This window comes from Dermacentor silvarum, chromosome 5, assembly GCF_013339745.2.
Source record: "Dermacentor silvarum isolate Dsil-2018 chromosome 5, BIME_Dsil_1.4, whole genome shotgun sequence".
Lineage (NCBI taxonomy): Eukaryota > Metazoa > Arthropoda > Arachnida > Ixodida > Ixodidae > Dermacentor > Dermacentor silvarum.
In genome coordinates this window covers 131,043,892-131,067,787 of record NC_051158.1, presented here as the reverse complement: position 1 = coordinate 131,067,787, position 23,896 = coordinate 131,043,892, and the positions used below count along the sequence as shown (strand labels likewise).

The 23,896-nt window shown below is 46.8% G+C and overlaps 1 protein-coding gene across 1 annotated transcript in view; it reads left to right on the top strand.

Annotated features, from left to right (window-relative positions):
- Positions 1-6,020: 6,020 nt before the first annotated feature.
- The window catches only part of LOC119452587 (uncharacterized), a 149,983-nt gene continuing 132,107 nt past the window's right edge, over positions 6,021-23,896 (top strand). Inside the window, exon 1 of the mRNA XM_049668468.1 lies at positions 6,021-6,086. The gene's annotated coding sequence lies outside the window, so the exon portion shown is untranslated. The remainder of the gene's footprint in view (positions 6,087-23,896) is intronic.

The following is a 23,896-nucleotide window of genomic DNA, read 5'->3' as shown; positions in this document are numbered from 1 at the left end:
TCTTGTAATGAAGGCATTGTCTTGTAATGCCAATTACGTCTTGTAATTGGCTAGTTAGAATAAAAATTGCATATTTCGATGCAGCTGCATTTCCTACCAAATTTTTTCGTATTTCTGCTTCTTTTTTTCTGCTTCAACAACTTCTTTGAATGAAGGAATCGTGTCTGTGGGAAGTTGCCTTTAATATAATGAACGCCATCATGGGCCGTGCAGTTCAACTGCCGTACAGTCTGCATGGGAAGAAAAGCAAGAGACTGTTTAACATGCGGCTATGCAGTGTGGCAACAGGGGATACACATTTAAAGTCCAAGTTTCGTGTCTCTTGCTTATATTATGCACTGCGAAAAGTGTTGGGATAATATAGGTATATTTATTGTATGGAGATGGTGTCCAAGAGACGCAGAAATCGACATCAATCAAGCGCAAGACTTCATAAGTGTGTGGCTACCAGGCACCGTCGACTCTGCTAATATCAGAAGGCGGCGTTACGCCGAAGCAGCTCAACCCATTCAGCATCTTTCAAGTGCCCTTTTTGCGAGCCCAGCGTCAACCCTCCATAGCGTCATAAACAAAGCTTTCGTGTTTGGCCCACAGGATGGGGGATACGAGGGAAAATCTGTATCAACCTATTTTAAGACGAATAAGTAAATTATGTATCATTATTTGGTGATTTTATAGTAGATCTTGGCATGTTTAATCGAGCTACCGTTGCGAAATTTAAAATCGTAGGAAATACCGGAATCACCCACATACCTCACAATCTGCCAATATGGCCATGCCACTGGGTAATGCGGGACAATAAATCGACTTGCGGGACAATAAATTGATTGACGGCAGCGGCGGCTTACTGCAAGCAGCAACTTAGTGCGTCTCTGCCTTTTTGCTGCAGATTGCTTTCGTGGCTCTCTGGCCCACCACCCGATCCGGCTGCGTACACGTGCCTGTACGAGCGTTGATCTGTCCCTTCTGCTGCAAGTGGTGTGCCATCAACAGCAAGCGACTATCTGCCGCCTGGGCCCTCACGTCACGCACCTCAAGCTACAAAAGGAGCTGTTCACTGGTGGAATATTCACTTGGCGGCAGCGGCGGCTTACTGCAAGCACCAACATAGTGCGTATCTGTCTTTTTGCTGCAGGTTAGTGCCAGGGCGTCTGTACGATATTTATTTTTCTGCTTTTGTTTGCCGTCGCTGCTGCCAAAGTGTAAAATTGTTTCTGCTTGTAAACCGGTGTCGAAAATTGGACACCATTTTTTGTGTGTGCCTAGTGAGATGGCTAAGGGATTGGCAAAGCTCGAAAAGGAGATAAAGGCAGAAATGCTTCGGCTTAAAGATGAATTCCGGAAAGAAATTAAGACATTACGAGAAGGCATTGAAAGAGAGCTGAGAGCAGAAATCCGTGATTTGAAAAATGAGCATCAAAGCACCACAAAAAGTCTTGAATTTTCACATGAGTCGATAGAAGACTTGCAAAAGAAACTTGAGGCCGAAAGTTCTATAAATGCCGCGTTACAGAAAGAGAATAAAGGTCTGAAGGAATGGTGCACATTCGTGCAAACTCGAAATAAAGAACTTGTGAGGCGTGTTGTACAAGTGGAGCAGTATTCCAAGAACTATAACCTAGAAATAAAGGGCGTGTTGAAAGAAGACGGGGACAACGTCAGGGACATTGTTTCCAAAATAGAAAACGCTGTTGGTGAGCCGATAAGGGAAACTGATATTGAGTGCTGTCGTCGTGTCCCGACTCGTAACACTCAGGAAACGAACATACTTGATCAACTCAAGTCACGTGAAAAACGTGAAGCGATACTAAAGAAGGCAAGGAAGGCTCGGATTACTAATTATGATGTTGGGCTGGATAACACAGCATCGATATACGTAAACGAACACCTCTGTCTTGCTCTAAAGAAGTTGCTTGGCATAGCTGCGAAGCGGAAACATCACAACAAACTGGAAGTCGGTTTGGACCTGCATTGGAAAAATCTTCGCCAGGCAGTCTGAGACTTCTGATGCCATAAAGATTGTTTGCGAGTAAGACCTTGAAAATATAATTTAAACAGTGTGTGTGTGTTTTTTTCGACCGACTGTAATGACTGCAAATTACCAAGAATTTGTCTCATCTAATATGATTAGCTTTTGCTCTAGACCCTTAAACTCTGTACGGCATTTTAATGTACGATCTGCTCAAGGGAAACACAACACTATTACATACTTACTAAGTGAATTCTCTTTTAAATTCGACATAGTTATGATGACAGAGACATGGTATAACGAAGGATGTGATACTTTGTGTCTTGAAGGGTAAAAAAATTTTTTATAAACTGCACAAATCGGCGTGGAGGTGGTGTCGCTCTTTACACTGATATCTCTAAAAACTTTGAAATCCTACCAGAATACTCGGCAATTACCGATGACTACAAATTTTTATTTGTAAAAAATAGCTCTGAGCTAGCTACTGTGGTCTATAGCCCTCCAAACAGTAACCTAATGTTGTTTATGAATTATTTTGAGGCATTGTTAGAATACGCTCGCTCAAATAACTTTACATTCATTTGTGGAGGTGATTTCAACATAAATGTTCTTGATGACACACCTATTGTACGTGACTTTACTACGAGGCTACTTTCATCAGGCTTTGTTAATATAATCAAAACACCTACTTGAGTAACGGCGTCAACTTCGTCTGCGCTAGACTTGCCAATTACAAACTGCGAAACTGTAATTCGTGACGCTGGTACATTACCATGTAAAATTAGCAACCATTGTCCAATTTTTATGCATTATGATGCTCCTGGGAAAACCGGAAAACGTCAGTGCGTCGCAGTTACTGTTCAGTGTATCTGCAATGATGCTTTAGAGGCTTTCAAATGTAATATCTCTTCGCAAGTTTGGTCCAGCGTATATGAAAAAAGAAATGTTAATGACGCATATTTAGAATTTGTCGAGACATTTACGAACGTTCACATGATGCATTTTCCCTTTAAAACTTTCAGACCATCCAGAAAAAAAAAACCGTGGGTAACGCCTGCACACAAAAGAGAAATAAATCGCAAAACAAGCTTTTCCACGCTTTCTTAAAGACAAGATGTCCTACTGCACTGAAGGTCAAAGAAGTTAGAAGTAAGTTAAATTTGGAACTACGGCGAGCTAAGGCAACATATTACGAAAATATTTTTGGTAACATTTCAAACAAGGTCTCTTCTGGCGCATGGAATGCAGTGAATAAAGTGTTAGGCCATGAAAGAAAAAATCCATCTCCGGAAGAAATAACTCACGAAAACAGAGCGTATACTGGAGATGCTCTCGCATAATTTTTTAATAAGCACTTCATTGGCAATAACACTCCTGCTACAAATCCCCTACTCGGTGATGACCTCGCCAATATCTGCACTGAAAGTATGTTCCTTCATCCCACAGATGAAGTCGAAGTTGTAGGACTTTCATGTCTTTAAAGAATACGAGAGCATTAGACATAGACAACCTCCAAATTAGACCAATCAAAACAATACTTGAATACATAGTGCCCGTATGCCCGTATGCCCGTATGCCCATAGTGCCCGTTCACGGTCACGGGTATAAACTATTTACAGAATGTATTTACAGGAGATAGACAGCAGCTGAGAACACACAGATGCTGTTGCCACTTCGTCCTCTTCTCCTTCGTCGACCTTGTCTGTTTTCCTCACCGTAACAATATATAACTTGTCGACAGAACTAGGTGAATTCCCAGATGTAATGAAACGATCAAGAGTGTGTGTTGTATATAAAGGCGGAGACAAAAACGTGCCTAAAAATTACCAACCTATATCTATCATACCTACCTTTGCTAAAGCCTTTGAAAAAATCCTGCATCATCGGCTCAATAACTTTTTTCAGAGGATACAGCTTCTGTCAGAATCACAACATGGCTTTCGTAAGGGACGGTCAACCGAATCAGCATTATTAGAATTGAAAGAACGTGTACTAATAAACATTCAGAAGAAACTGATAACTCTAGCCTTATTCATAGATTTCAGAAAGGCATTTGATTCATTTGGCCATAAAAGTTTAGCAAATAAGTTATCAATCTGTGGAATACGTGGTAAACCTTTATATTTAATTAGATATTACCTTACATACAGAAGCCAGTATGTATGTATCGGCACGCACAAATAATCTTTTCTAACAATAACGACAGGCCGCAAGGAAGCGTATTGGGACGGCTTCTGTTTAATATTTACATAAATAGCATAATTAACATTGATTTGACAGTAAAGTTCATTATATATGTGGATGATTGCACCGTGCTTCTTTCTGGTCCTCACTCGACCAAACTGACTGTTCACTGTAATAATATACTTGACAAAATTTTTCGCTGGTCTTCCTCAAAGTCCTTTAAAGAATAATCCTTGAAAAAAAAAAGTTTTTCAAACAAATAAAAACAAATGTCTTTTCGAGCCAGAAACAATTCTATTAGGCTGGAACACATCATTAGGTGTGGTAATGATGGCATTGCAATAGTTGAGGAACACACTATTCTCGGCATTACACTATCTTCAAACCTTACATGGGATTCAGACATTTTTAAACCTTTGTAAAAATCTTGCATCTGACAGTGGTGCGATGTCACGTTGTCGTGTGCTTTGTTTAAATATTAAAATTAGAATATATGCATTGTTTGCTTCTCGAATTAATTATTGTAGTTTTGTCTGGCTAACAACAACTAAACGAACATACAAAAAGTTGTAATATTGCAAAAAAAAGTTATACGACAGATCGCCAACCTTGAATATTGTGAATCTACTCTAAGCGCTTTTCAAATCATCAACATAATACGCATAAAAACATGTATGACTATCGTGTTCTGGCGTCTTTTTATCATTCAAATAAAATATTTAGAGGGTTCTTAGAAACAACGGCGAGCTTACTAGTACACAGACCTGTGTTAACTACACGCAGCACAGACAAGTGGTTTCTGCCACGTTTTCGAACAGATTACAAACTTAAAATGCTACAATACAATCTTCCTTTACTTCTGAACAAATACAAGGAAACGAAATACATGTCGACATCTCAGTTAAGAGCATTTTTTGTAAAAGTGTTGGAATAAATGTCTTGTATCAAATTTTTTAATGAAATACTCATATTTCTATCTGTTTTCTTGGGTATTGATGACACACTCTTTATAATTTGATCCTATACTATTTTTATTTGCTCGTTTTGTTTATCAACAAATACGTATGCTTACATGTCCATTTCATGCATTATTGCTAAGTATCTTGTTTTTGCCGTTTCGTTGTATCTGCCTTGTAACGGCTACCTGGGCCTCTATCAAGCTGTCAATACAGCTTTTAGCCCAGGTAGCCATCCAGTACCGTCTGGTGAATAAACTGAATTAATTAATTAATTAATTAATTAATAAAAGCGACAGAGCCGGCTATTGACCAATACCGGTGCTGCCAGTAGGCAAGGTGGGACACTAGAATGGCAATGAATGACAGAGCGGCTATCTGCCTGTATTGGCGCTACCACATGATGGCCGAAATAGGCCCTTTAGTGGCATGCCCGCACTGGGCCATTCCTGACGCGGGTAGCGCTGCCGGTTTCGGGCATATATTTGTGGCGGTGTTTGCCTTGATATCGCCGTGCTGGGGCCAACCTGGTTCTGCTGCCTCGGATACGCCAAAACATCGTACGCCGTCTCTGTTTCACTTATGTATCACAACACCTCATGCTGCTAGGTCACATGCAAGTATACGGGCGACAATTTATGTTCCGTGACCCCAAAGACTTCCTTGGCGTTCTTAATACGTGTCTCGGTACTGCTGCTGTGACATTCAACGTTGCTATCAACGAAACATTGTTCATTGTGTGCGCGACACTGATGTAGTGCTCGAGCGGAGGCCACGTTTTTATTACTGACGTTATTGGAAGTACGTTACTGGAAATGTACAGGTGGAGTACATAATATACAGGGAAGAATTTGCACACACAAAAAAAAGCTATTATGTTCGCCATATTTTCCCGCATATATAGTGCTGCGGCAGCGTTTATACGTGCAAACGAAAGTGGCTTGCATCTGTGTGGAGGAGCCGCGCATCTATTACAGGTATGTATGCATTGTTCCCTGTGCTAAGCTTGTGCCAATAGACACGAAGATACGTGGCGCATAATTGGTATGTATGTATGTATGTATGTATGTATGTATGTATGTATGTATGTATGTATGTATGTATGTATGTATGTATATATGTATGTATGTATGTATGTATGTATGTATGTATGTATGCGTGCGCGCGCGTGCGCGTGTGTGTGTGCGTGCGCGCATGCGTGTGGGTGCTAAGCGGAAACAAGTTGTTTTGGAATCGGGAGTTGTGTTGGTTTTTGCAGAACTGAAACATTATTTTTCAATTCATTAAATTATTTTCTCTATAGCGCGTATTGCAGGGCCACAATCGCTTATTCAAATTCTGTTGAAGCTGCACCCTGATGGCTCGCCGAGGGTATAGTAGAGGTGGCAGGGCAGTTGAAGGTGAAGGTTAAATACTCTAACCTGGCTGCGCTCCCCGTTCTGTGGGCGAGGCTCATCAGGACCTCCGCCTAACTGTACATTGGCTCCTCCTGCGGCGGTTCCACATGACAAATTCCTAAACACCATCTATAACGCCGACGAGGTTTTATTTTTTCAGGGAAGGGTAGGCAGTATAGGCCGCACACCATCATCATGCTCCTCTGGGGAATGCGCCCGAGTCACGCGGCCGGACTTTCCCTGTAAGCTACGCTGTTGAGTTGGAGAAATAGGGCGCTAAACAGGATATAGTAAGTATCCTTGTTCATTTGACTGCCTGCTGCCTTTCTCTGGCCGGCTGCCACGGAACTGCGAGCATTTAATAAATAAATAAAATGAATAAATAAATAATGACCTAGTAAATAAATATTTGGCGGCGCATCCATCCTTCAGAACAGATCGGTCTCCTTAATGCTGTTATTAATGTATCTTAAGGCTAGGGCGTAATTTTTGAGGGTATGTTTTATATAATTATCTAGAGGCCATAGTCGTCTTCGTAACCATCTTTCATATCGGGCGCGCTCTGACGTGAGCTCTTCTTGTGGGGAACCAAGAGGAATATTGAAATATCTTCTTCGGCCCCTGCCGCTTAGCTCTCGGTATTGATGGAAATATTCTGTTAAGATGAATCGGCACCGTGGCGACCTCTAACACGGCCACAGTTATCGCTACAATATGTGTGGGGATTTCGTTGCGGACGCCCGAAGGAAGCACACTCTCGTCATCGGCCCCTATTTTACTGTATCTGGTACCGAAAGGCATCCGTGTGCAGAGGCATCCGTGTGCCCTGGCCACCCTGGTAGTCGGGGCATAATCGTACTGCGGGGTGCCGAGCATATATTTCGTGAGTTGCTTGTTCATCAGTAATAGGTATGGTAACTGGTATTTATTTATTTAAAGATACCTTACATGTCTCTAGTAGCATTGTGTAAGGGGGGAGAGTACAATCAAAGATTATAACATATACAATAATTAGAGTACATAGGTGAATACATATTGACCCTTTTCGAGGAGCAGTTTGCTCTAGAGGAACGAGATGGCGCTTTCGGCCGTGCGCCATACGTTGCCTCGGCGATTGCGCACGAATACGAAACCATTACTGCTTCTGCCCTGCTACTGTGCGATCAGCTGTCGAAAATGCAACTGGGTGTGCGCTAATGCACTGTGCCCAATTCATACTGCAAAATGTGTAACGATAAAAGGAAGACGTGTGCGGTAGTTCGCAGCAAAAATAGCGGTTCACATATTAATGATGAAATCAACCTGTGTCGCCGCTGCTACATAAGGGGTGCCTGTGTTGCCGCCCTTCGCGATGCACAGCTTTCCTCAAGGATAAAAAAAATATAATTCATCCGCCTGCGCTGTATAGCTAACCTCCAAAGAAAGGACTTCAACTCCGGAACGTCGGCACTTACTGGCATAGTAAGTTTCCCGCACGTTATCTACACACATCCACCCTTACTCGCACGAAAACTTACGCCCACCCTATCGCCAACGTGTGAGTGAATCGGCGCACACTTGAATCAATGTGCTGAAGCATGAGTGACGGCAACTACACCGACAAGACACGAATGTTGGAAACTGAATGTTTCGTGACGGTCCACAGAGTAAGCGAGGGACTAGCGATAACACGTCTTTGCTACGAGCTACCGCAAAGTACAGAACAATTAAATTCCAAGCAAGCTTCGTGCGCAGCAAGAACAAGTTTATCGCAGCAGAGCACACCCGCGAGTGATTACGCTGAAAATAAACAATCAGATAGCGGCCGCACCGAGGAACTTTACTAAGTGAGAAATATGACAAGCCGCTGGTTCAAAATGTTTGCCAAATAAAGGACGCAAAGCACACTGATCCCGATTTAATTCATAAGCGGAAAGTTTCGACAGCTTGGAATACATTTTGTCACGAAGCGGGATATTTTCGAATGGTTTGGACGCTGATTAACGACACGCCGAATTACGAGCGTCAAAAACGTGGGCTCCTGACTGTTCAGCGTATAATTTACTCGACATCGACAATTACGGGCGTCAAAAGCGTCATGGCCGCTCGGGGTGCCATCTCGATTCCAGACGCGACACGCCGATTACGGACCCAGAAGTGTGCGTATACGTCTGCGTGGTATGCCGGGTTCGACCTTGGCCCTTGACATTGGGAGAGAGGAGAATCTGCGGTTCTTCGTCCATGCGGTTCTTCGTCCATCTGCGGTTCTTCGTCCAATCTGCGGTTCTTCGTCCAGACGCGGCCAAGACTGTTGGGAGCTAGGAGCAGTGAATTCGGAGAACTCTACATAGCGGCAGTTTCCCTACATAGGGAACTAGGGAAAGGAGAGCCTATTTAAGCTGATTAGTCTAGAAGCTGAACCTATGCGCTGCTGAGAAGCCGTTGAGGGGCTAGTGCCGTCCAGTATCGCCTGGGCCGCCTGGCCACGTCGGAACTCCGAGGAACTTGTTGACGTAGGAGACGTCAAACCAGCGTCTGCAACGAAGCTCGCGGTAGTTCACCTCAAGTTAGCTCAACCTGCTTGAGAGAAGACGTCAAATCTAGACTCCCGGGAAACCCAGCTCAGCAATTCGCATCCACCTCGACAAGATCGGACCACCAGCCTTCTTCGGGAAAGCTTTGTGCACCGACTTCACGGTTTATGGACTTGCTGCTGCTGCCCGGCCATGCGTATGACTCCATTGGTTTTCTTTTGAACTTCGTTTTCATTTGAACTTTGCTTTAGTCAATTACTGTTAATTGTATTCTTGTGTATTTGATCCTCGCACTGTTTCATTTGTATATGTATTGTTAATTGCTCATATTTACTTGACACCATCATTGTGTTATATTAAGCTCAAGTGTCTTAGCCTGTCTTGTGTTTTTTTATTATCTTATTTTATTAATTTGTGTATATTTATCAGCCGATAAATATCTTGTTTTTTTTTTCTCCCGACTCTGACTCTTTTCACTGTGCTCGCTTGCGTACGGAACGACCAACCAGCTTGTCTACCCCGTCGATCGACTTCGCGCCGACGACGAATCGGGGACCGCTGTGACAAATTTCTGGCCACGCTTTCAGTACAAGCACATATACGCTGCTCGCGCCGTTTGGACAAGGCGTAATGAGCTCTGAAAGCACTTACATGTCCTCTAAAGCTGTGGCCAAAGCTTCGTGTCGTCCACACAGTCACCGTCTACGATATGCGTCGAAACGGAGGTTTGCTGCGCCGCACCGGCGTCACGCGCTCGCATTTAAACGCGGAGGCAACGCAGGCGGCTGAGGCAAGCAATGGACGCGTCACCACGTGATCAAACATGGCAGCGCCCACGGGACCGCCGCGAAAAAGGTCAATACAATAGACATGGGGTGGGAAAGATGGTAATTTACAGTAATACATGGTTACAATATCTACAATGCACTAACCGAACGCTTTTCAACGCGACAGTTCATTCAACAATAAAATTCCACACAGCAAAACATAGTCAATAGAATTACAGAGTGAGTGAAACATAATTAGGCTATAATAAAACAGTGTTTATTGCGTAGTTTCCGATTATTAACGGGAAGGGCAATGACGAAAATAAAAAGTTAGGTTATGCAGAAATGTTAGAAAAAATGTGTTGTCAGAAGTAGCCGGAAATTTTCTTCGTCACTCTCAAACTATGGTGGCAGCAAGTTCCCTCCAAAGGCGAATGGCTTTTGGAAGCGTGGAGCAGGTAAATGAATTAGTCTTTCCCTACATGCGCATGAAATTCAACCCTTTGAGCAACCGTTCTGACCTGTAATGAGGAGTTTCAGAAGGCAGTACTGATGGCGCTGTTTACGGACGTATTTATCAAATAATGATAGCAAGGCTATATAACGATAAGAGGTCGAGTTTAATTTGGGTTATGCTTTTGTCAAAGTGAAATAAAACACGCAGCACTAGTCGGAATATATTCAACTTTTTTGATCAAATATATCTGACGGAGCGACCAGACGGATGCTGAGTATTCAAGCTGAGGTAGAACAAATGTTAGGTAAGCTAGTTTACGAATATATTTAGTAGAATTATGTGCCTTGTGGCGTATGTACCCTATAGTCGGGACCAACATTAGAAGGAAGCGGCATTGGCCCCTAATAAGCGAATGCACACGAGCCTCCATCAATGGACGCGCACTCTAAACTGGCGTCATGAGCCGGATGGCCGGTGACACCACCGACGGAGAACATGGCAGCCCGCGCTTCGAGCTGCGCCGAGTGGCGTGAGCGGCACTATTTGTTTAGTCGCTAAGGCAATCAGCGGCCGCGCTTCGGTCATCTGGGCGGGGACTCTCCTGCCTTCTTATGTTGTACCCGACTAGAGTAATCACGAAGAATTGGCGCAAATCTATGTGATGTGCGTTGACCACGAAAGAATCGAAGTTAGGTTAACACTAAGATATTTACATTATCGAGCAAAATAGTGATGGTATTTTTTTTAAACAGTAAAGTTGAGTTATGCTTGCGGATGAAATAGATAATTTTACATTTAGAAATGTTCAGCTTCATAAGCTAAGTGTTCCACCAAATAAATAAGTTCTGGCTATTTTTGGAGGATTGTATGATTAATAGAGTGATAAAGAATGCAGTCGTCCACAAAAATGCGCATGTGTGAGGAAACGTTATTCGGAAAGTATATCAGAAATAGTAATGGACCAAGAACGCTCCCGTGTCGTGCACCTGAAATAAAGTGTGATAGAGGAGAGGAAAAGTATTAACTCCTGTGAATTGCTGACGATTAGATCGGAATTCGCCAATCCTTATTAGTGCAAATGAATCAAATTAAAACGTAAATAATTTCAAAATTAAACGGCAATGCGCAGCAACGTAAAACGCTTTCGAAAAGTCTAGAAAACTACAATCAGCTTATCGATTCTCTTTCATGTTGGTAAGTAAATCACTTAATAATTTGAATAATTGCGCCTCACATGTAAAATTTCTCCGAAATTAGTCTTGATTAGTAAAGAAAAATTTGTTGGCATCCATGTCGCTGCAGACAGTTGATGCGATTACATGTTCTAATAGGTTGCAGTATATGGATGTTAATAACATTGTGCGGTAGTTTTCCGGTGTGTACTTATTACCACCTGCTCCTGTGATGAATGATCCCGGACCGTCCCAGGCTGCTGTTCCCGTACCCCCGACCATTGTCTGCCCTGGCGTCATCCGGCAGCGCGATCCTGCTATATTTAGCGGAGCAGACGACCTCGATGTCGAGGGCTGGCTCGCCGAATACGACCGTGCAAGCGCATGTAATAGGTGGGACGACCGCGACAAGCTCACTAATGTAGGCTTTTATTTAATGGGCGTGGCGAACCTATCGTTCAGAAATCATGAATCCAGTTTTACCACCTGGTTTCACGAGCACTTTGACTGAGGTATTCGGCCGTCCCGCCGTTCGCCGCCTCCGTGCTGAGCAGCGATTGCGTGGTCGGGCTCAACGCAATGACGAGAGCTTTACCAGCTACATTGAAGACGTACTCTCGCTCTGCAGGCGCGTCAACTCATCCATGGACGAAGCTGACAAGATCAAACACGTCATGAAAGGCATCGATGACCATGCTTCCAGATGCTCGTCGCCAAAAGTCCCGAGATGGTTGCCGAGGTCATTCAGCTCTGTCAGCAGTACGACGAGCTGCGCAATCAGCGAGCCTCAACACGTTGTGCTGCTCAGCAAGATACGGCGGATCTCGCTCCCTTGGACTTCGGCCGCGACGCTGCCGACATTTCTGCTTTAATGCCGCAGGTAAAGCAGTTCATTCGCCAGAAAGTCGCGCGTCAACTGTCTCTGGCGACTAGCACTCCTGAGCCGGTGACATCCTTGGCTCTTTCGCTTCGTCAGGTGCTTCAAACGCAAGTTTCTGAGGCGCTGCCACCTGCCTCTCCTCCGCAGCCCGTTGTTGAACCACTAACGTACGCTGACGTTGTCGCCCGGCCTTATGTTCCTCCGGCTCCTGACGCCTATCGGACAACCGGAACTTTCCATGTACCGCCAGCACTTACACGGCCGCTGAAGCCCCTGTCATCAACCCGTGGCACCTACCTGATAACCGGCCTATATGCTATTCCTGTGGTTTCCCGGGCCACGTAGCTCGATTCTGCCGCCGTCGCAACTACCGTTTCCCTGACAATGGGGGCGCCTCCAGCTACATGCCTGCTAGACTTCCGCGTCATGACGTGTCTAATCTTCCTGCGGACTCGTCTTCTAGTCGCCGCCCCTTCGATTCACGCCTGTCGCCCTCCCCACGTCGCCGATCTCTTTCCCCCATGGTTCGTCGACTCAGTCGAGCCCCCGAGGAAAACTAACAGTCACAGTACCCGAGGGAAGAACTGCGTTTACGTCGAACATTTCAAGGCCTCATTTTCCTCCTGCGAACGAAATTCAGCTGTCCGTAGATGGCGTCACCGTACACGCACTTATTGACACCGGAGCCGCCGTTTCTATTATTATTGAAGAGCTTTGCCGCAATTTGAACAAAGTGACCACTCCACTTACGTATCTATCACTGCGTACGGCAACCTCGCATCGCATTCAGCCGTCAGCATCATGCACAGCCCGGGTCGTCATTCAAGGCGTTTTGTATGTTGTCGAATTTGTTGTCCTATCCCGTTCCTCGCACGATGTCATTCTTGGATGGAATTTCGCATCTATAAATCAAGCTGCTGTCGACTGCGCTTGTGCTGAACTTACGTTATCAGTGCCGTGCTTTGACCCTGACGACCACCATTCTACTAAAGTTGTTGCTGCCTCTGACATCGACATCGCACCTTTCTCAATTCCTCTGGTCCCTGTGTCATGTGACTCTGTCGCGAACTCATCTGTTTTGTTTACGCCGTCAGCCCCTTGTGCCAGCCTTCGGAACCTTCTGCTTGCTTTTACTGTCGTGACTTCTTGCGGCGTACTGTTGCCCTTTACGTGTGCAATCCCTCCGCGTGCCCTTCGTCCATATTCCGCGGCGCGTGCGTGGGGAGCTCTGAATATATCGACTGCATCCTCCCGGCTCCCATGTTTGACGATGAGCCATCACTTCCACTTTGCGCCGTCAGTCCTTCCGAAGCGACCGATGCCCCTGTGGACATCTTCGCTCATGCCGTCGACTCAGCACTCACACCTGTCCAGCACGTGGAAATTATCAAGCTCCTCCAGCGTTTTCAGGCCTCATTCGACATTGCCCAACCGTCCTTGGGTCGAGCGTCAGCAGTCGTTCGCCATATCAACACCGGTCAACAAACCCCTTTGCGCCAGCGTCCGTATCGTGTGTCGGCCGCTGAACGCCGGAACATCGACGAGCAGGTTAATGACATAATGCAGCGTGGCATCATCCAGCCCTCTAACAGTCCCTGGGCATCTCCGGTTGTCCTCTTTAAAAACACAGACATGTAGACCACTTATACCAGCAGTCATAGAGGCATTGCATAATCAAGGAGTACAGGAGGCGTACGTGAATATCTTAGAAAATATCTACAAGGATTCCGCAGCTGCCTTGGTTCTACACAAGAAAAGTAGAAAGTTACCCATCAAGAAAGGGGTCAGGCAAGGAGACACAATCTCTCCAATGCTATTCACTGCATGCTTAGAAGAAGTATTCAAGCTCTCAGACTGGGAAGAGTTAGGAGTGAGGATCAACGGCGAATACCTCAGCAACCTTCGGTTTGCAGATTACATTGTCCTATTCAGCAATAGTGGAGGCGAACTACAACAAATGATTGAGGACCTTAATCGAGAAAGTGTAAGAATTGGGTTGAAGATGAATATGCAGAAGACAAAGGTAATGTTCAATAGGCTGGCAAGGGAACAAGAATTCAGGATCGCCAGTCAGCCTCTAGAGTCTGTAAAGGAGTACGTATAACTAGGTCAATTACTCACAGGGGATCCTGATCATGCGAAAGAAATTTACAGAAGAATAAAATTGGGTTGGAGTGCATACGGCAGGCACTACCAAATCCTGACTGGGAGCTTACCACTGTCGTCGAAAAGAAAAGTGTACAATCATTGCATTCTACCGGTGCTAACATATGGGGCCGAAACTTGGAGGTTAACAAAGAAGCTCGAGAACAAGTTAAGGACCGCACAAAGAGCGATGGAAAGAAAAATCTTAGAAGTAACGTAAAGACACAGAAAGAGAGTGGTGTGGGTCAGAGACCAAACGGGGATAGCCGATGTTCTAGTTGACATTAGGCGGAAGAAATGGAGCTGGGCAGGCCATGTAATGCGTAGGAGGGATAAACGGTGGACCATTAAGGTTACAGAATTGATACTAAGAAAAGGGAAGCACAGTCGAGGATGGCAGGAAACCAGGTGAGATGATGAATTTAGGAAATTCGCAGGCGCAAGTTGGAGTACGCTAGCGCAAGACAAGGGTAATTGGAGATCGCAGGGAGAGGTCTTCGTCCTGCAGTGGACACAAATATAGGCTGATGATGATGATGAAACCTTTTTGCGTAGCAGTAAAACGTTATCGAGCCCTTTCGGCATGCATAGGACATCGCTCTGCGAACTCTTCCTTGCTCAGGATCCGTTTTAGCGGCATTCTTATCCTTCCGTTGCACGCCGCCGCGATTTTCGACCAGCCACCGCAAGCTAAGTAAGGCAAAGCTGACCAATCGGAAAAGCCGGCACCACCCTCTTCATGCGGTTATCTGTTTTCACTGTGCTGGCTCGGCCCCATCGAAACCATCTCTACTAGAGCGTGCTCCTCGCCTCTTGTCAGTCAATTATATAAGAAAAACCGCGGAGTGTAGACAATGTTAGTCGTTTTCAAAGTGAACAAAGGTGACCTCCTATGAACGAGGAGAGTGTTTGATTGGGTTGTTCAGACAACGCTGCGGGTCACCGCCCGATGCTTGCGTTGGTGGTTACGTAAATTTGACGTCAGGAGTTTGAAATCAAAACAGTTTGGAATCATTTTACGTTATAGCGCCCCTGTGCTGTTTCACAATTTTCGCACAATAGCAGGTTGGAAGCATCGTCAGCGATTCCCTTCTGTACATGCCCGAGCTTGTCTTACTCAGCCATATCGCTGTCGGCCTTGCGACACAGAGCCAGCGCATCTTGAATGTACGAGACATGATTCTGCGGACGTTTGAACGCGGGTCACTAGTTCTTTCTTTGGGGTGCTCTTCCGCCCGGCGAGATGGCCGAACGAGTCCCTAAATTTCTGCTTGCACGTGTCCCAGTCATCAAGTTCTGCTTCGTGGTTATCATACCACACCTTCGTCGTGCCTTGTAGGTAGAACACCAAGTTAGCCAACCTAATCATCGGATCCCCTATGTTGGGGGCACTTACATGCTCATACGTCGCGATCCAGTCTCCCACGTCGTGGTGGTCGGTGCTGCAGAATCTGCAGAATGTTCCTGGATCCCGCCGCTGAGCCAGGACAACCGTCGGGGCTGTAGGCGTTTATGGGTGCCGCTCCAATTGGGGTCTTGTTTCGTCCATACTGTTGTCCTGGCCGCGGTGATGACCACTGCGGAGCTCCGTTATCCCTCGTGGGTACCCAGCATCTCACACCAATTTGTTAAGTTGCGGAAGCCACATATGAAGATTTATATTTACAATATTTACAAGACAGACAACGATGTACAAACAAGATTGCTATCGACACCAATTTCACCTCGACAGGTCAAATCGTTGCCTTGTGACTTTGGTGCCATTCTTGCTTGCAATATTTTTTGTTGTTGTTGCCTGAACACCGTTAAACCCTTTAGAACTTTAGGTTGAAATCAGACGTAGCGAGAGTGAAATGTTGCATGCAGTCTGAAATGAAAAAATCTGGTAGTATAGTTAAGACATGACTGAATTTGTCTCGGAGGATTTGCCGCAAGGCATACGTAAAAAAAAAGGCCAATTAAGTGTCGACGCTAAATAAAAAGCCGGCAGATCCCACGCCCTGTGAGAATCGATGTTATGCGAAGCAGTGTGCGGGGAGCCTACTTCGACATAGGCGGCTGTTTAATGACCTATAATTTAGGTTCGTCCTTCACGCTTGTCATACTGTGCCAATTTTGGTACATACCAAGTTAACGAAACCACCATGAGAGCACCAAGACGTAAGCGGCTGTTTCATGACCTACATAACACGCATTTCATGACATTGATGTCATTACCTGTCATTTATGTTCGTCATACACTCTTGTCATACTATGCCAATTTTTGGTACCTACCAAGTTAACGAAACGACCATGAGAACACCAAGATGTAGGCAGCTGTTTCATGACCTTCATGACACATGTGACGATATTTATGTCATGACCTGTCAATTTTGTTCGCCATATACTCTTGCCATAACATAACAAATTTTGGTACTTACCACGTAAACGAAACGACCATGAGAGCACTAAGACGTAGGCGGCTATATAGATAGAAAGATAAATAGATAGATATATAAATACATTCTCTCAAAGTGGTAAATCTTCTTCGCATTTAACAGAACGTCGACGTGCATGGGGGTGAAATGATTCGATGAATCAATGTGGCTCATATCTTTTATTTTGTTTCTTTCTATGTCGTTTTCATGCCCATTATATCCGCACTTGGTACCATATTCGTACCGTATTTAATGCAAGCCCGACAATTACGCCGACCTTGTCTTCTTTAGCGTCGTCATTTTGTTGATCTTTCTTTGTTTTCCAGCATAAAGTAAACAAAGAAGACCCTAGCTTCAAAATACTGTTGTATCTTGGACGTAATACACAACGAATGCGCGCGCATTGATTTGCATTTTTATCCAGTGGTACGACTGCGGCGCATCTTGGGCGATAAAGCTTCACGGTTGATACTTGCAAAGTAAAGACAGATAAATACTGTGCCACGTACTATTCACGACACAAAACACTGCAAAAGTGTTATACCAGGCTCGTTGGTGCGTGGACGCACATAAAGTACCCATCGGCAAGTTCTTTTTTTCCGTGAGGTACTCAACGCGATTATCTTATATTCCTTTCTTGTTCCTTTCTTGTTTTCTCTTCTTTGACACTAATATATGTTTCGGTTCTTATGTATAATCAATCTCACTCTGTAGTCATTTCGATAAAAATGCTTGTTTTCTGGCTGGAGACATGTTTTAACTCCGTAACTGATAAGATATGTGCTGATTGGTTCTCTTTAAAACTAGTTGTTTTAGCATAAATAGACACAGAGAAGATAACAAGAAATGAACTCGATGGACTTGCTTGCAGCTTTAAAAAATTGAAGGTCTCTTTCTATATTAGTATGGATAGTGTTGGCGTTGTGCTCGCGTGCAAGCGTCTTTTAGCAAGCGCCGAAACCCGGCGAGCCTGTTCAGCGTGATAATAGGCAGTTTTAGTATAGCGGAAAACGCTTACGTTAGCGTTAGCGTGCGACGCAACGCTAACGCAAAGAAAGGCTGCACTGTGCGGTACAAGAGAGAGAGAGAAAGAAACGAGAAGGGAAAGGTAGGGAGGTTAACCAAGGACGTGCCCGTTTGGCTACCCTACGCTTGGGGAGAGGGAAGGGGGAAGAATAGATGAGGAGCGACAATATAAAAAATAATAGAGTCAGTCATTCACACAGTCAGTCGCAGATGAAGGTCCACTGTCACAAGCGCTCATACAGTCCAGTCTCCTTCAAGAAGTGATGGAGAGCTTTTGTGGCCTTTCGCGTGCAGGAATGCGTAGGCCTTGGTCCCAGAATCTTTTCCTCTGAGAGCACTCTGCTATATAACACGCTTAGTTGAGCTTGATGAATCCGTCGTTGAGCGTCAAAAGCTGGGTAATGACACAGAAGGTGCTCTAGCGTCTCATCGCACCCGCACGAATTCCATGCCGCACTTTTATCCATTCCTATTAGGAATGAAAAGGAATTTCTAAATGCGACGCCCAACCACACGCGACACAGTAAAGTTGCTTCGCTACGGAAGAGTCCAGGTGGCCGGCGAAGTCGCAGTTCAGTGTCGAGAGAATGCAAGCGTGAGTTGCTGAAACCTGGTGAATTCCATCTTAGAAGTGTGATGTGGCGAACAAGTGATTGAAGTTGCCGCGCAGCGCCCGTTCTTGAGAGTGGTATAAGCACGCGCTGATGTTAGGGGCGAAGCACCTTAGCGCCGAGCCTTGTCTCCCCTCGTCGTCGTCGTCGTCCGTAGCTCAGGCTTGCATGGAATCCGCTAGGCACGCTGCGGTGGAAGGGCGTTCGTTCCTGACGCGCGCTCACTTTCTCTCTTCAGTCATGGATGATAACGGTATGTTACTGCCCCGCACTCAACCAACACCGAGTCACCATGGCGGCTCAACTACGTCGCATGGGCCTACCTTCAGCCTCCAGCACGGACCTGCTCTTAAATTAAATTATGGGGTTTTACGTGCCACAAGCACGATCTTATTATGAGGCACGCCGTAGTTGGGGACTCCGGAAATTTGGACCAACTGGGGTTCTTTAACGTGTACCTAAATCTAAGTACACGGGTGTTTTCGCATTTCGCCCCCATCGAAATGCGGCCGCCGTGGCCGGGATTCGATCCCGCGACCTCGCGTTCACAGCCCAACACCATAGCCACTGAGCAACCACGGCGGGTACCTGCTCTTCCCAGCCCTCAGTTCCAGCAGGGTATTCAATGTCGTACTCTGCTACCTTGACGTTTCAATGTTGGCTGACCGACTGTAAGGGCACCCTGCCCAAGACGATGATGACTTCCCCCTCCCTCCCTTTCTTCCACTTTTCATACTTACTATTCCCTTTCCCCGCCCCTCAGATGCTGAGCCGTGCTCTCTATAACGGCTGCAGAAACATGAATCTTTTCTCTTTTCTTCAACCTCTACGTCTACTACTACTATACTACACAAGGGCGTTCGTTCCCGACCCGCGCTCTCTTTCTCTCTTCAGCCATGGATCATACAGTCGCTTGTGATAACGGCGCGCCCGCTATGGATGAAAAGGCGAGAGTTTTGGCTCAACTGCAAGCGGTGTCGAGGGCTCGGAAAGCTGCTGCAGCACGGCGACGCAGACAACAAGCGGACCCGGTCTCTAGAGCGCGGGAAGCTGCAGCAAAACGGCAACGCCGGCACGGGACCCGGAGCTGAGGGCTCGCGAAGCTGCAGCAGTACGGCAACGCCGGCAAGCGGAGCCGGAGAGCTGAGTGCTCGCGAAGCTGCAGCAGTACGGCAACGCCGGCAAGCGGAGCCGGAGAGCTGAGGGCTCGCGAAGCTCGCGCTTTAACCGAGCATCGGCGCCATCAACCTCAGGTAGAGAACGCTTCTGGCGTTTTGCCGCCGCTTCCCGCGCTCTCGCCGCCTCTGGGTCCGCTTGCCGGCGTCGGGGGATTCACGGTTAACCGAATGCTACCACGGTGCTTCGCCCACTCATCATCATTCACTTCGTCGATATGCGGTGTTTTTTTGTGTGTTTTTTTTTTGATGAGCCGAGCGAGCAGCTTCATCGGCGCTGTCGTTGCCAACAATTCCGCAGTGGCTCGGCAACCACTGAAATACGATGCCGTGTCCTTTGTCAATCGCGTGATGATGAGCTTGTCTTATTTCGTACACTAGCTGTTCGTGTAACCCGTGACGTAGGGCAAACTGCAGAGTTCGTTAGGCTGCTTTCGAATCGCAGAAAATGGCCCAACGATTTGGTGGTTGCTTGAGCACATATTGGATTGCACCTTGAAGAGCTGCAAGTTCTGCTGCTGTCGACCTGGTGTTGTGAGAGTATTTAAATTGCAAGGAGACGGCGTCCGATGTAACAACCACTGCTCCGGTAGAGCTGTCGGAATTGGTGGAACCGTCCGTGTATATATTGTTACGGTGAAGGGAAAGAAGAAGGTGACGCGAACGAGAGGAAGACGAAGACTCTGGCCGTTGCCTGAACGCGATATTTCTTCGCTTGTAAATATATTCTTCTACACTCGTGGGCCTGCTTTCTTCCTGCAACATTTTGGTGGAAGGTGCTGGGTACAATCACGGAACTTCGCAGTGGACGTCATCTACCTGCCGCCACAATGGCAGATCAACCGACACAACCGACAACACCTCAGCAGTCCATGCCAACGGTCATCCTCACTCATCTGCGAGACCCGGGGACATTTTGTGGCACGGACAACGCCGACGTCGAAGACTGGCTTGCGATGTACGAACGAGTGTGCGACAACAACAGGTGGGATCCAACAATGATGCTAGCAAACCTCATGTTTTATCTGAAAGGAACTGCGAAGCAATGGTACGACACGCATGAAGCTGACCTAACAAGCTGGGATGTCTGTAAAGAAAAAATGCGAGACCTGTTTGGCAGACCTGTCGGTCGTCAGTTGGCAGCAAAAAAAAGAACTTGCATGCCGCGCTCAGACGTCCACAGAATCCTATGCCGTGTACATACAGGATGTGCTGGCTCTTTGCCGCCGAACTCTCATTTCGAAATGGCACGAATACATCGCTTCCTCAAGTACGCTAACAGGGAGAGACTCAAACATCTCACTCCTCCTCACATGTTTAAGGACCTCGCCCTCAGCAGATCCCAGGAAATATTTATAAATAAAATACTTGCCAACACAGCTACTACCCCTGACAGAATTCACAAATGGCAGACAGTGGCTGACCAAAAAAAGGGCATTGACGCCTCTGCCCCCCCAATATGCACCTTCTGCCACTCCGTATGCGAAGCCAACTTGCAGCATCTCATTTTACACTGTCCCATGTTAAATATGTATCGAGACGACAGCAATATCTTTCAGCATTGCCACATTGAAGCTTTACAGAACGACATTCTCGAAAACCCCGATCACCTGGTAAAATTAGCCCACTTCGGCGTTGCTAGCGGCCTGGCTCGCGCGATTTAGTGGGTGTCTACCTCTCCTCGTATGTCCCTCCTCCCCCACCAGCGACCTTCGGTCCTCCCTTTTCTTAATAAAGAATTCATTCATTCATTCTGTCGCAAGGCTGATAACACCATGACCGAGACGGACAAGATTGGTCACATACTAAAAGGTATTGCAGACGACGTCTTCAATCTCCGGATGTGTAAGGATTGTGCCACTGTGGATGCAATTATAAAGGAGTACCGGCGCTTCGAACAAGCGAAAGGCTGCCGCGTCCCTCAACATTTCGACAGACGGCCCAACACCGCCGCGACATCTTCGTGCGAATACCCGCCGCGGTTGGTTCAGCCGACAGGATCAGAAGATATAACGCGTATCGTTCGCCGTGAGCTTGAGGCCATGGCTCCGGTTCCAATTCGTTCCGACTGTCGCGAAAGTGTGCCCGCTATCTCGCTTATACAAGCGGTCGTTCGGGAGGAAATAGCGAGTTTGGGCATTCCATCCCTCAGCTCGGTCCGCCATACGAACACCTACCAGATTTCTCCGGCCGCTCGCTCCCTGACGCAAAAGCTTTCCGCCACTCCGCCGCAACCCCGCTGACTGGCGCACAGCGGATGATAGACCCATCTCTTTTAATTGTTCCGGTATTGGACACATCGCCCATCATTGCCGTAACCGCTGGTCGTCGTCTCCTCGGTGGTCGTCTCCGAGTCACTACCGCCAAGTACCAGACAATCGCACTTTCTCGCCCTACACGCCGCCTAGGAACATCAACGCCGACAGTGCTCCACCAAGATCCAGCCGCTCCCCGTCTCCTTAAGACCGTCGGTCCCGTTCCCCTCCCGTTCACTGTTCTTCGTCCCCATCTGCAACCGGTCGCTTCCCTTCGGGAAACTAAGCGGTGCAGCTCCCGGAGGTGAAGCTGCAACTCCGACCCGCCCCACAAATCCTCTGTTGACCCTGCCTACACGTGGAAACCTACTGGACATAGAAGTTGATGGTGTTCCTGTTACATCTCTCGTTGACACAGGAGCACAGCTTTCAGTTATGAGCGCTGCTCTCCGCCGAAGGCTCAAGAAGGTTCTGACGCTCGCCGTACCGTGCACTGTGCGAGTCGCCGGTGGGAGTACTTCACCTGTTCTTGGAATGTGCACAGCACGTGTGACCATTGCGGGCCATTATAGCGTTGTTTTATTTATCGTCCTTGAGCACTGTCCACACGACCTAATTCTCGGCGTCGACTTCCTTTCGAAACACTCTGCCCAAATTGACTGCTCCGCAGGTGTTGTACAGCTGAATCTGCCGCTTCCTGCCGACGCAGACGCAACAACTTGTGCTTCACCCCACTTATGTTCTGCTGAGTTTGCAAGGCTGTCTCCACAGGCGGCTACCAATGTCCTTCTGACGCCCTTGTCCTCCCGTACCTGATGGCGAGTACGTCGTGTCCCCGCTTACTGACGTGGTTTTGTCACGAAATATTGCCCTACCGAGCACCCTAATCCGGATCCTCGAAAACTGCTCTAGGGTGCCCATTTTCGACGCATGTGCTGCCACACGGTATTGCCGTCGCACTTATCACTCCTTTGGAAGAATTTGAGATTTATTCTTTGGCCTCAGAATCCTTCCTGAGTACCAACGCACCTTTGTCACCATTTCCTTCGTGCACGACGCCTGCGGACGATATTAGTAAGATGATCGCCCCTGACCTTCCTTCCGAGCAAACAACAGCTCTTCGTCACCTCCTGTCATCTTATCGGGATATCTTTGATTTGGACGACCGTCCACTTGGTCAGACACCTGTTGTCACCCATCGCATCAACACCGGTGACGCCAGCCCCATTCGTAGGCGGCCATATCGTGTCTCCGCAACAGAAAGGGCCGTAATCCAGAAAGAGGTCGACAAGATGATGTACAAGGACATCAACTGGACCTTCCAGTAGCCCGTGGGCATCACCGGTTGTCTTAGTAAAGGAAAAAGACAACTCGTGGCGCTTCTGCGTTGACTACCGTCACCTCAACAAGATAACAAAGGAGGATGTTTACACCCTTCCTCGCATTGACGACGCTCTTGACTGCCTTCATGGATCCCAATACTTTTCATCAATTGACCTCCGCTCCGGCTATTGGCAGATTAGCGTCGACGAGATGGACCGTGAGAAAAACGCCTTCGTCACACCGGACGGTCTGTACCAATATAAAGTCATGCCCTTTGGATTACGCAATGCACCAGCAACATTAGAGCGCATGATGGACTCTCTGCTGCGCGGCTTGAAGTGGTCTACATGCCTCTGTTACCTCGACGATGTGATTGTGTTTTCGTCGAACTTTGAGAGCCACCTGAGGCGCCTCACGACCATACTCTCCGTGTTTCGCAGGGCTGGCCTTCAGCTAAACTCCCCCAAGTGCCATTTCGGTCGCCGTGAAATTACCATGCTCGGCCATCTCGTAAACGCCACCGGAATCCAACCTGATCCACAGAAAGTCCACGCCGTGCGCCATTTTCCTGTAACTTGTTCAACAAACGATGTCCGTAGTTTTCTGGGCTTATGCTCTTATTTCCGGCGATTTGTGAAGCAATTTGCCG